Raw genomic sequence first — 12,360 nt, 5'->3', positions numbered from 1 at the left:
GATCTCACGGTTTGTGAGTTCGAGCCCCAAGTCGGGCTCCGTGCTGTCGGTGAAGAGCCTGCTTCGGATCCTCTGTCTCCCTCTCTCTGTACCTCCCCCGCCTGTGTTCTATCGCTGTCAAAAACAAATAGACCTTTTAAAAATTTTTTAAAAATTAAAAAAAAAAGTGGCCCCTTGGGCTGGTTTGTGACTTCGTTAACCCAATAGCACATACAGTGAAAAGGAGAAAATCAGCCGCTCTCACCTCCTCTCTCAGAGCCCGGCTGCCAAGCTGTGAGGAGGGGCCCCGCGGAGAGAGTCCCGGAGAACGGCCACCTTGGACGTTCCAGCCCCGGCCGAGCTCTGTGCCAAGCTCCCAGCTGCGGGACTGGACTCAGGTGGGACCCACAGAACCATCCAGCTGAACTCCAGCTGGCCCCCGAACCGAGAGAAAATCACAAATTGTTTTAAGCCCCTGGCTCGGGGCATCTTTCAGAGCCTTGGTTTTCCCATCCGCGGGGGACACGGGATACCGATTCCTACCTTCAGGCTGTGTTACAAGGATGAAGTGCTGGTGCCTCGCAAATGGTCATTTGCTGGCTGCCGGTTTTTAACTTTGCATCAGCCAAGAGAACAAACCTTCCGCTGGACCCCAGCCCAGGCACTCAGGTCCCCAAACTGCCCAGACGCACAACTCTCTGTTCCCTTCCCCGACTTGTCCTTCTGTGTCCTGCCTGGTGCTGGGCTCCCCTGGCCAGGCCCATGGGGGTGGCGACAGGCATGGGGACACAGTTCTTCCACTCATCCAGAGCAGCAGGTGGGGGCCGGTGAAGGGGTCCGGAGAAATGACTCCATCCGGAGGCACATCGCTGTCCGGGGAAAGCCGCAGCTTAGATGCAGCAGACTGGCTGTCAAACGGATCTTCACCTCCCGTCTCCATTAAAGGATGGTTGGACCCGGCCCTGCTCCCATGCGGGAGAAATGAGAAACAAGGGATATTCCCACTGGAAAACACCCTCGGATCATCTATCCAGGAGCCACAGCTTTGAATGCCTCCGGGGCCAGGCAGGTGATTGACCGAAGAACACAGACAAGTGCGGGACGCAGAAGTGAGGGACGTAGGGTAGTGTCTGCCCGTGGCCTGTGGTTATTTCATTCAGCGCCTTGTACATTTCAGTTTAAATCTAACCTGCAGACACGCGGCGAGAGTGGGTAACTCGGACCGGAGAATCGTGACTGCCCGGGGCTGGGAGAGTGGGGGCAGCCGGGGAGTGACTGTTAGCAGGTCCCTGTTTACTTTCCGGGGTATGAAAGTTGAAAAGATGAAAAGGTTCCAGAACTGGACGGGGTGATGCTTGCCCAAGTCTGCGAACACACGAAAACCCACTCAGTTTTACACACTTGAAGTGGGTGGATTTTAGAGCGTGAGAGCTACAGCTCAACGACACTGTTCAAACAATGGGAAGGATATAGGAGAAAAAGGCTAGAGCTCGATGAATTTTCAGCAAGTGCCTCCTGTACGCCCCCCCACTCAGATGAGAGGCAGAACCCTGCCAGCGTCCAAATCACCCCTCGATGCTCCAATTCATCTTCTGCTCCCCGCTCCCCCCCAACCCACTCTTTAAAGGAAACCATGATTCTGACCTCGGACAGTATCCTAGTTTTGCCTGTTCCGGTCCGTCCTAGGATGGAATCATTCAGCGCGTGTATTCCTTCACTTCCGGCTTCTTTCACCCATGTTGGTTTCCGGCTCGGGACCCGTCTTCGCGGCTGCGGAGGATTCCACTCTGTGAACACACAGTGAGCAACTTATCCATGCTGGTGGGCATTCGGGCACTTCTGTGTTTGAGCAACTCCCAGGAGAGCGGCCGCGGACATCCTTCTGGGCCGGACTCGCCAAACCTCAATGTACTCATCTGTAAAATGGAACCATAGTAACACGTCTGGCATTGGAAAGCACCCCGCACAGGGCCTGGTTCCTGAGTGCTCGCTGGACAGGAGTAATGATGGGTGTTGCCAGAGCTGATCAGGCTTTCTCACCCTGCGTCTGTCCCCTTTCATCAAAACCCATTCGCACTGGGAACCCCTGACTGCTAACGATGATTGCTGGTTAGCACTGACAGCTTCTGAGAAGAACTCACAGGGCTAAGTTTTAACATCAACCTACAGAAAGTCAGTCCCCTTTATGCCCCTCCAAACCCTGAGAGACAGTGACTTGGATGGCTGTGTTGCGTTACAAAACAGTTACATTAATCATGCAGTTCTACCTTGAAACTGTTCTTTGGCCCGTGTATTTGTCGTTTCAACGTGTCATTCTCTAATTGTCCTGAGGTCGAGTCAGCAAAGTTGAGAAGTTTGTAATTTACAGCAAAAGCAGAAAAATCCAAGTCTTTAATTTTATTAAAGTCAAGTTTCCATCAAAAGTAAAAACCAAAAACCAAAAACCAAAAAACCCACAGGAAAAAGAAAACGAAAACAAAAGCTCCACCCGCAAGCTTGCAAAGCCCAGAGTCGTGTCCATAGCGCCCTTCTGCAGAAGGTTAATGTTTGAAATGTCTTTCTAGTTACATTTCGAAATGGCTTCATGCGCCATTAACCGCTTTGTAGAGGCATGAATTTTCCCGGGGCACCATTTTTGCCAAGGAGGGTGATGGCCTGCGAAGGGAAACGGAAGGCTGGAGGGCGCAATGTCCCATAAAACCCAGGTTTCAGGACCATGGAGAAGATTAAACTCCCTCATTGTGCATTTCAAGTGGTCTCTGGGGATGCCTTTTAATCTGCAGGTGAAAGCTGCTGATTCCGAGGGTGATAACAAGCAATCGGGTTCCAAATGGTCTAGAAAAGAAACCCAGCCGGCCCGATGGCTTTTTTTTTTTTTTAATTCCCTCTCATTCGAGGCATCTGATGTGGACTTAGCATAATTAAACTGGTGACAAGGGCCACAAGATAAAACAGCTATCTGAGGGAGGGATTTTTTTCCAGCTGGGCTAAAGGATCAATTAAATCCCTGGGCTGAGATATCAAATCATTAGCACCTCCCTAATCCAAAGGCTGCTCAACTCTGCCAGGAAGTGGGGAAAAGGGGCACCAAGACGCTAGGACTGGTGCTGACCCGAGGAGCCAGTCTGGGAGTGCAAATAGGGCAGTCGGGTCCCTGGGGTCAAGGTCCTGAGGCGTCTGGCTCTCCCCTGGTGAACTCCAGGAGCCGGGCCCACCGAACCAAACGTGCACTGAGGCCGGATCCTGTCTCCATTTCTCCGGAGTGGTAGAGCCTGCCTGACTGCACAAACCTGAGATGGTCTCAGACCCCAAATCGCATGTCCCTGCCCTCTGACAGGGTGGTTGTGTAAATGCCTGCAAAACCCTCAAAGTGGTACCCGTCCCTCTGGGTCGCTGTTTCCTCATCTGTAACATGAGAGCAAACAATCCACACACACACACACACACACACACACGCCCTGGGAAAGCTGCGGGAAGTATGTGAGGAACAGCAAAGCCCCTGGTCTAAGGCGGAGCTCATCAGACATCACCTCTCCCCCTTAACCCTTCATCTGAGTGGTGGCTGTGTTTTCTTTCTTTAAACCCACAGCAGGGGTAGAGCTTGGAGGTTAAGGGAGACTGGCTCTGTGGGTCATTCCTCCGTACCTTCCCAGCATGAACAATTTCTACGTCTGTCCGCTCAGGCCAGCATGTGGCCCACGCATCCCAGAATGGCCGCACGGGAGGTGCACGTAGAGAAATCTTTCCACGTCAGTTAGCAAACAGCCCATCCTCCCTCCACCCCAAGTGCCCCCCCCACCAGCCTCCATGATGCCTCCCCTCAGATTCCCCAGGGGAACTGAGGGGCTCACCCCAGGGAGCAGGAGCCTCTGGGACCCTACGGCCCCCTGGATCCACCCTGATTGGCCAGTGCCACGCTGCTGGGCTCACCGACACACTCAGCAGGGATGTGGGCATGACTATCCCCCCGTTCATCGAGGGGAAGCAACGCAGGTGCCCAGAGGGGAGGAAACAGCTCAAGGGCAATCTTCCAGGAAGTGACAGACCCAGGACCTGAACACAGGGACTGCCTGACTCCCGGAGGCCAGACGGGAGCAGGCGCGGCGTCTGAGGGACACGATGAATGCATCCCAAGCCTTGCTCACGGTACACCCCACCCCTCACCGGGTCTGAATCCTGCCTCCGCCACTGACAAGCTATGTCACTGCAGGCAAGTAACCTAAGCCCTTCGGCTTTAGTGTCCTTCTTTGCAACAAAACCAAATGAAACCCAGAGCTTTCTCACCTCAGTGCTAGTGGCACTCGGAGCCACGTCATTCTTGCCGCACAGCACGGTGTAATTCTGTCCTATGCATCTGTAGATGGTCCGGAGCCTCAGTCCCCTAGATAGCAATAGCACACGCCCCCGCCTTTGATCAGGACCATCAAAACGGACTCCAAACGTCCCCTTGGTGGCAAAATCATCCCCAGTCGACAATCCCTACCTTATTGAGGTTATTCTCAGGGTAACAGCTTACAGAGAGAGCCTGATGTCCTTACCTTGCTCATCAGTGAAGACTGGATTTGCCTACAAGTAACAATGGCTCGAACAGGCAGCTGCTTGGTTCTCTTTCACACGAAAGGCCAAATGTTAGCAGTTCAGGGCTGCACGGTGGCTCTGCTCCACTCCTTCATTCCTGACCTTTGACCTCGCCCACAGGGACCAAGGTGACAGCTGAAGGCAAGAGTATGGAGAGAGAGATGAGGGGGAATGGGAAAGGCAGAGGTCACAGGCCCGCCAGCCATCCCTTCAAATAGATCCCCAGGTGGGGCGCCTGGGTGGCTCAATCAGTTGAGCGTCTGACTTGGGCTCAGGGCGCGATCTCACGGCTCGTGGGTTTGAGCCCGGCGTCGGGCTTTGCTCTGACAGAGCGGAGCCTCTTCGGATCCTCTGTCTCCCTCTCTCTCTGCCCCTCCCCAGCTTGTGCTCTCTCCCTCTCCAAAAATAAACATTAAAAAATAATAGTCAAAAAAAGATTCCCCAGGTGCTGCCCCGTTGACCCTCTACTGACATCCCATTGGCCAGAACTTGGTCACATGGCCACACCTAGCTGCAAGGGAGGCTGGGAAATGTAGTCTTTATTCTGCATGGGCACATGCCAGGCTGACATTATATTGCTGTGCAAGAGGAGAGAATTGGCTACATAGGTCGTGAAATCTCCTGGGCCTGCTGCAGTCAGGAAATGGATTAAAGCCAAAGGCTGTCAGCACCACCAGGCTAGGAGGGCGATAATCCTTGGAACATCTGGCCCATTACATTTAATAAACCACGAGGCAAGAAATGTTAGCACAGCACACGGGAAATGAACACACATGCTACTCCTCTTTCAAAAGAAATCCTGAAAAATGCTGCAGAGCCTGTACCCTTTATAACCTACTCACTCCCCCCCGCCCCCCACCTGCCTCCATGTTCCACGTGAACTTTCAGTGACAGGGAGGGAACAGGGCACACTGGCCGGGAATCTGGGGGACTGATTTCCATTCTGCCTCCCAGAGGCAGCATGACTTAGATCGGTCTCCGTGCTATCCGGTACAGTTTGCTCTCCTGTAAACAGGGCCAATATTGGCCATCAAAATCAGATATATTTGTGTGCATGAATCTTGTAAATTCCACAGCGGCACTGTCCGATAGAACCTTCTGTGATGATGGAACATTCTAGATCTGCACTGTCCAATACGGCAGCCACCAGCTCCCCCCGTGTGGCTACTGGTCACAGCAGCATTACTCACAACAGCCAAATGGTGAAGCAGCCCGGATGTCCAGCGACAGACGAACGGATAAACGAAATGAGGTATACACACACCATGGGGTATTATTCAGCGTTAAAAAGGAACAGAACTCTGACACCTGCTGCAACATAGATAAACCTTGAGGACAGTATGCCAAATGAAATATGCCAGTCACAAAAAGACACATACTGTATAATTCCACTCCTGTGAAGGACCTGAAATCATCAGATTCATAGAGACAGCAAGTAAAATGGTGGCGGCAGGGGCTGGGGTGGGGGAGGGGAAGGGGGACGTTATCATTTAATGGGGACAGAGTTTCAGTTTTGCAAGTGAAAAGTTCCCGAGCAGATGGCGGTGGCTGCCCAACAGGTGAATGTGCTTCATGCACTTAAAAATGGTTAAAATGCGGGGCGCCTGGGTGGCGCAGTCGGTTAAGCGTCCGACTTCAGCCAAGTCACCATCTCGCGGTCCGTGAGTTCGAGCCCCGCGTCGGGCTCTGGGCTGATGGCTTGGAGCCTGCTTCCGATTCTGTGTCTCCCTCTCTCTCTGCCCCTCGCCCGTTCATGCTCTGTTTCTCTCTGTCTCAAAAATAAATAAAACGTTAAAAAAAAATTTTTTTTTAAATGGTTAAAATGGTACATTTTAGGTGATGCCTATTTTTATTGATATAGTTGGTAATATTGATACACATATTTTGATATGATTTTTTTGAAAAGGACCCCAAAGGACTCTGAAACTCATCGGCACGATGAGAAAATGGTAACAGAATGAGATGGGAGACCCCGCCTGGATCCGGGTGGGGTGAAGGCTGAAGCACAAAGAGCAGAAATCCAGATGTCTGAGGAGGATTTAGGGGCACCAGGACCGCAGGATGACGTCATCAACCACGCTGAGCCCAGGAGCTAAAAACAGACGAACCATTTCTAGAACAGGGACCTTTTTCGTCTCTAGAACGGGGACCTTTATCGTCTCCTCCTTGGTGCTATTAAGGCTGCAACGTGGGTCTTAATGTCAAAATAAAACAACGTGAAAATAAAAGATCACCCAGTCCTCAAGGTGATCTTGCCTGGACCATACGGTGGCCTGGAGATGTGGCTGCTTCAGGGGTCCCAAATATGGGCTGACTCTGAATCTGATGCTCGGTTTTGTTTGGGATGGCAGGCATTTCAATTTTCTTCTTCACGTTTAAATATGCAAAATCTTACATCAAATCTGTACTTCTAGTTCTCTTGAACAAATAAGAAAATCTGTCATTGTGGAGCCTGCTCTCCCACGTGGCACCGACAAGCTGCTGTGGAACAGTGGCAACCCCGGGGTGGGGGGTGGGGGGAGTCACCTTCCTCAGTTGACAAGCCCCACCAACTTCCTATGTTCTCCCCAAGAACAACAGATGCTGAGAATCTCTGATATAGACAGGAAATTGACAGATAATCTCCCTAAAGCCCATTATATAGATCGGGAAATTGGAGCTCAAAGAAAATAAACAAGCGGGGTGGGGTTCAGAGGCATGGATGAGCCGCACTGAAAAGAGAAAATCAGGTCTCTGAGATCCCATTCCTTATTCCTAGCTGTTTTCATGGACTTAAAACACACGTGTGTGCACACATGTGTGCACACAGCCCAGTGCCCCCGGCAACAGTAGCAGCGGTGGGATGTTTACGGATCACTTGCTACAAACCCAGGAGGTGCCCATCAGGCTTCCCCTTACAACACTACTGTCAGCCAGAGGGGATGACTGGGGACGTGGAGGCTGAGTCCAGAGGTGAAGCGTCCTGCCTGAAGCCACACCACCCGGGGCGGGGGGGTGGGGGGGGAGGCTCAGCTGAGGTTTCTGTGTGGGTCTGTCCAATTATCCAGGGCTTAATCACAGTTGCAAATTCTACCCCATTAAGCAACAGTTAGCATCTCACCCTCTAAAAATTACATCAACCCCAGGCGTTTCATAGCGTCGAGCTGGGAAGACAATTGGACTTGATGATTCTAAGCTCAAATGGAAATCTGACTTCCCCACGCGCACAGGATCAGAACTGCGCTGTGGGAACCCATTCAATCGCCTCCTTATAGTGTTGTTACCACCAGTTAACTCCATAACGAACAGCCCACACCCTACCCAAAGCAACAGTAAGTCTTCCTTGTAGATCCTAATAGCTTAAGCGTCCCCATCGACACCGTGGGATTTATTTTCCTTTCTAAATACATTTGCGAATGGTTGTTTCCCAGCCACAAATCAATATATCGTAAATCGGGAAAGCCAGAGCCACGGACACCCTCACTGAACGCTTTCTGCAGGAATGAACATTTTCTTCTATTGAACTGGCCCCAGAGCAACAGTGGACCTTAAAGTCCTAGAGGCTCTGAACTGGAGGTCGGTTTCCTCTTCTGGTCTTTTGAAGCTGTGCGACCCAGTGCCTGGCACTCAACCTCTCTGGGCCTGGGCATCCTTTTCTGGCAGATCGGAGGGCTACAGCCATGTCAGAGACCTGCCCAACCGAGTAAGACGGGCGCACATCGTCCAAGTTCGTAAATTTATAATGCCTTATGCAGCTGCTACTTATCTTTCGTCCCTCAGGAAGAGCATGCTGCCGGTTTTTGACAATTTCGACTCCTGGTTTTTACTCCAGGTTCATACTGTCTCGGGTTCCAGTGCTTTCCTTAAATAATTAATTTCGCTTCATACTTTAATCTTCAAAGCCCTCGACACCTGCCGTCGGAGCAAGGCGGCGCCACTTAACGCAATTACATTCCTGCCACGGCTAAATTAAAGGCCACCCTCACAGCTTGGAAAATGGCAACCGAAGGCTTCAGAATGATTACTGACCTTCTAGAAGGGAGCTCCATCCAAATGACAGAGATGACGGACTGGGGTGCGGTTCGACACTTAAGGAAGTGCCACTCCCCTGACCTTTAACCTCCTCAGCCTGGGCGCACAAGCAGGCTCGGGCCCAGCAGCACCTGCGCAGGCTGGGGGCGGGGCGGGGCGGGGCGCAGGGCTGGGGGCGGGGCTGGAGGAGGAGCGTGGGAGGGGCGGGGCATTCCTCCGGAGCCGGTGCCGAGGGCTCACTCCGGAAGCTTCCATTACTCCTTCGCTACGTGCCTGCTTGGCCACCAGAGAGGGTCCTGTCTGAGGGCGCTGTGCGACATCCTGTGTCTTTCGGTTGGGTGGGATGGGGCCGCTGAGTGCTCCAGGAGCAAAGGAGGGCCTGGAGAGAATTACCCCGCCCTGTGACTCAGAGATGACAGAGGACAGCCTGGTGTGCCAGAGAGAGCAGGGTCTCTGTAAGGTGGCCCTCCTGGTCTTCCCAGCCCCAAAGGCCCAGCGGTATGCTTTTTGCTGTACTTTGTGTGTTCTCCATGGTGATCATAAAAGTCTATTCCAGTGCGTCCTGGAAGGCCCCTGTGGGCAGGTGGTCTCACCACTGCCACTTTCAGCCCCAAGAAAAGTCATCAGGTCCTCTGCGCCAGTCAGCTGGCCCTAGGCCTCAGCTTTATTTGCAAAAAAATAAAATAAAAATTCACCGTTTAAGGCACAAAAAAATATATTTGCGGGGCTCCTGGGTGGCGCAGTCGGTTAAGCGTCCGACTTCAGCCAGGTCACGATCTCGCGGTCCGTGAGTTCGAGCCCCGCGTCGGGCTCTGGGCTGATGGCTCAGAGCCTGGAGCCTGTTTCCGATTCTGTGTCTCCCTCTCTCTCTGCCCCTCCCCCGTTCATGCTCTGTCTCTCTCTGTCCCAAAAAATAAATAAACGTTGAAAAAAAAAAAATTAAAAAAAAAAAATATTTGCACGTTGATTTTACTATATTATGTTTACAAGGATGGAAGGGTACAGCAGGATTTCGAAGGGCAGGGACTCAGGTGTCAGACCCACCATCACCCCTGTGTGGCCTTGGACGAGTTGCCTAACCTCTCTGAGCTTGTTTCCTCGCCTGTAAGAAGATCACGAGGAGTCCCTAGCTCAAAGTTGTTGGGAGGGCTGAGGTCGCCATGCAAGGTGGGCAGCAAGCCCTCCAGCCTTCACGACGAAGTGGGTCCAAGCAGGTCCGGAGATCCACGTGCCCCGATGGCGGTGGATTCCTCATTGCGCGGAGAGCGCGCCTTGGGCTTTTTTACGCAACATTTGGAAAAATATGTGAAAACAACACATGCCCGTTGTAGAACATTTAGAAAATGCTGGAAATTACTCGGAAGAAAATAAATCTCGTTTCCTGTGATGCCCCCACCATCGCTCCAGTGACGGGCCATTCATAAGTGTCCTGATTATGAGCCGGGCAAGCCCTACGTGGAATGCAGGAAAATGAAGAGAACGTGTCCTCTCCTGAGCACTCTGGTCCTGGCTTCTAAGCATAGTCCCTCAGAGATGGAGGTCAAGAACCTTCCCCCACTCCATTCGTTTCCTCTGCTGACCCATCCATCTAGCGCCCACCGTATGCCCATTCCGTGCCAGCCCGTGCCGGGGGCATAACCGCCCTCCGCAATATTGCTGGGTTTACGTCCGCGTCTCAGACCCGCACTGTGCGGCCAGGGTCTCCGTCTTCCGTCTTGCTGGGTGAGGGGACCATCGCCCTACCTCTGTGCCACTCTCTGCCTGTCCAGACTTGCTCTAAATAAACGACTGGCCGTCTTTCCGTCCCTCCTGTTTACTTAGCCATGAAGGGTGTTGTTGAACGCAAAAGCCAAAATTTCTGCTGACAGCAAGGCAAGTCACCGAAACGTGTCCTTTTAGGGTAACAAATGTTTCTGTGTTCCAGCAGAGAACAAAGCTTTTGCGCTTTTTTAAAAAAAAAAATCAGGTCAATTACTATATTGCTTTTAGCTTCTCGATCTTGACGGATTGAGTACTCCAGCCTATTGAGGATCCTAGGACAGCTTTCCTGGTGACCTTCTCCCTCCCTTCTAAGGAAAATCACTGCCCTAGATTTTTTGAAATCTTCGTGAAAGCAGAATGTCTGAAGCGAACAGTCCTTAAAAAGATGTGAAAGCATATTATTATAAGATTTTTCCAGCGATAAAATGGGGTTTAGGCACCTGACAAAACACACAGACGCGTACACAAAATGCTGTTGTCAGGACGTTGGAAACAATTAAGCCTGAAAAAAAAAAAAAAAGAAACAATTAAGCCTGTATCTTCTTTTTACTTTTAAAGGGTTCTGTGTAATTCTAAGGTTTGTTTGCTTTTATTTTTTCATCCAATTGTACAACCTTTGATCAGCTATCTCTTTATTTTTTTTTTAATGTTTATTTATTTGTGAGAGAGACGGAGACAGAATGCAAATGGGTTGGGGGCAGAGAGAGAGGGAGACACAGAATCCGAAGCAGGCTCCGGGCTCCGAGCTGTCAGCACAGAACCTGACGCGGGGCTCGAACTCACGAGCCGTGAGATCACGACCTGAGCAGAAGTCGGACGCTCAACCGACGGGGCCATCCAGGCGCCCCATCAGCTGTCTCTTTAAAAAGTTATTATTGTATATAATACCACCGGGAATAATCCGTAACCTTGGCTGCTCCCTTTAAGCTGGACACAATGCTAAGTGCCCTGCCTGCCTTGTCTTGTGTCTTCTTTACGATAATCCTCACTTTGAGGTAGGTGCCGCTGGCCTGTTATTAACCCCATTTCACAGATGAGGAAACTGAGTTTCAGAGAGTCGAAGTAACTCTCCCACGGTTACAGAGTTAGGACGGGAAAGAGCTGATCCTCGAACCCAAGCGCCCTGACTCCAGAGCCGGCAGACTGAATCCCCACACTGTCGTTGAACTTTGAATAAAAAAGGAAAAAAAATCACGTATGCAACAACAAAATAGAATTCATGCCTAAGGCTTCCGTTCAGAGATAACCACCTAGCGCCTCTGTCTTCTTCCGTTAAAAAATGTCTCTCCGGGGAGCCTGGGTGGCTCAGTCAGTTGGGCGGCCGACTTCGGCTCAGGTCATGATCTCGCGGTCTGTGAGTTCGAGCCCCGCGTCGGGCTCTGTGCTGACAGCTCAGAGCCTGGAGCCTGTTTCAGTTCTGTGTCTCCCTCTCTCTGACCCTCCCCCGTTCATGCTCTGTCTCTCTCTGTGTCAAAAATAAATAAACGTTAAAAAAAAAAATTAAAAAAAAAAACCGTCTCTCCTACCATCATAGAATGAACAGGTGTCGGAAGCCTACTGTACTCATCCGTGAGGGCGCCGGTGCAGGGGGAGAGCGGGTCCGAGAGGCACCGGAGGCCCTCATGCTTCTAGGCACCCAGGAATGTGGGAGAAGAGGCTGAGAAAGACCCAGAAGTGGCGAGCGTCCCGCAGGGCGGCCGAACCACGACGCCTGGCTTTCTTTGCTAACAGGTGGAAGTCACGGTCACCTGTACCAGATACACGTTTGCAAGTGACCACGTTCCCTTGAGAATCAGGCCCTGACGAATCGTGAAAGGAGTCGAACAAAGGCACTATTCCATAGAGAATGAAGTGTAAGTAACTTCCGGCCGGCCTGCTATCCAGGCTAGTGGGACGTTGAAAGGACACATGGGCATCCATTCGCCTTAGTTCCAAGGTCTTCCTCACCTTCCCACTGAGGATCCCGGCGGCAGAGCCCTCCCCACCTTGTCCACCTGCCAGATGGACCTGGACCTTGGCACCTTCCCCCGA

General features: G+C 51.7%; 1 long non-coding RNA gene across 1 annotated transcript; it reads right to left on the bottom strand.

Annotated features, from left to right (window-relative positions):
• Positions 1 to 661: 661 nt before the first annotated feature.
• LOC122494541 lies at positions 662 to 8,687 on the bottom strand. Its single transcript, XR_006300196.1, has 4 exons — positions 8,566 to 8,687; positions 4,518 to 4,692; positions 1,624 to 1,766; positions 662 to 941 (listed from the first exon to the last, which is right to left on the bottom strand). It is a non-coding gene; the product is annotated as an uncharacterized LOC122494541 (long non-coding RNA).
• Between the last annotated feature and the right edge of the window lie 3,673 nt (positions 8,688 to 12,360).

Source organism: Prionailurus bengalensis, chromosome E2 (assembly GCF_016509475.1).
Source record: "Prionailurus bengalensis isolate Pbe53 chromosome E2, Fcat_Pben_1.1_paternal_pri, whole genome shotgun sequence".
Classification (NCBI taxonomy): Eukaryota; Metazoa; Chordata; class Mammalia; order Carnivora; family Felidae; genus Prionailurus; species Prionailurus bengalensis.
This window is presented reverse-complemented; position numbering and strand designations above follow the sequence as displayed.